This window comes from Octodon degus, unplaced genomic scaffold (genome assembly GCF_000260255.1).
Source record: "Octodon degus isolate 3935 unplaced genomic scaffold, OctDeg1.0 scaffold00018, whole genome shotgun sequence".
Taxonomy (NCBI): domain Eukaryota; kingdom Metazoa; phylum Chordata; class Mammalia; order Rodentia; family Octodontidae; genus Octodon; species Octodon degus.
In genome coordinates this window covers 12,638,704-12,639,993 of record NW_004524594.1, presented here as the reverse complement: position 1 = coordinate 12,639,993, position 1,290 = coordinate 12,638,704, and positions in this window count along the sequence as shown.

Here is a 1,290-nt window from a genome sequence, read left to right as displayed (position 1 = left end):
ATTACAGACGTAAAATGCAGAAAGGGAACATTTGGATTTGAATGTTAAATACTGTCAATGGCCCTTCCGGTAAAACTTGCCAATGTTGAGAATAGCTTAAAGAATGTAAACTACAGGAAAACTCCAATTAGTCAAAATGTCTAGGGAATGGGAGATTCCAGGTTATCTCATCGTTAACCAGAAAAGCCTTTTCATAGCAAACCTTGGTGCTGGAAATCTTACTGAAAAGTAGGAGCTGTGTTTCCTGCCGTAAGACGCAATTTACTGTTAGTCTGAAAGGTGAGGGTTAAGGAGGGCCTTAGGCTAAGTATTTTGGACCCCATTCCCATTGTCCAGAAAAAGAAAAACAAAGCCGAACAGGAGACACTGTCGAATTTGTACTCGGCTGTAGGTCATGTTTTTAAAGTTCCTTCACCAAAAAAAAAACAAAAACAAAAACAAAAAAAAAACAGCCTTTTCCTCTTTGTATTTTGATCCTTTCTCCTTGTATGGAGAGAGGGAGGAAAGTTTGCTAGGCTGGTGTTTTGCCTGTACAGATCCCAATGAAAGCAAGATTTGACCATCGTTGAATTTTTTTCACATCGTTCTTATGGAAGATGTAATGGAGACCTTGACTGCCAGTGGTTGGAAGTAATACCTCTTCATCCAGCAGAGAACGAACCAGCACAATTGGGTCATTTCTTCCCCAGTTGTGTGTTATTGTTGAGTCCGGGGTTTCCTACCCTTCACACCAAGGAAATTTGGAGTTCGATCATTTGTCGTTGGAGATTGTTCTGTGAAGTGCTGAATTAGCCACATTTCTGCCTTCTGCCCCCTGGATGCTAGCAGTACCAGCTATGATTCCAAATGTTACCAAGTATCCCCCAAGGGGCAGAATCACCCCCAGCTGAGAACCACTGGTCTAGACACAGTCGCAGTTATTCTCTTCCCCCGCCTCTTGTCAAGATCGTGAGTTTTCTTTTCTACTTTGGCAAGTAATTTCATAACATATTTCCTGTGCCGTTTCATGGGAGAACAAAAATAATCCTCTAATGAAAGTACCATTTTGACTTGAACTGGATGAGGCAGGCCTTGTTAAAACACAACCGCAGGTTCTGCATTGTTTGGGGGAGGCAGTAGATTTGTTCTCCGCCTCAGTGCTGATCTCGACTTTAAATACTGAATTTTCATACCCTTCTAAATTTCCCTTGAGGTCATTGTCATTATGGGCATGGAGTCACTGTCTCAGTCACAGTCTCTTGTGTTGTGCTGTCATCCTCAATTTCATTTTTGCATCTGTCTCAGAAATAT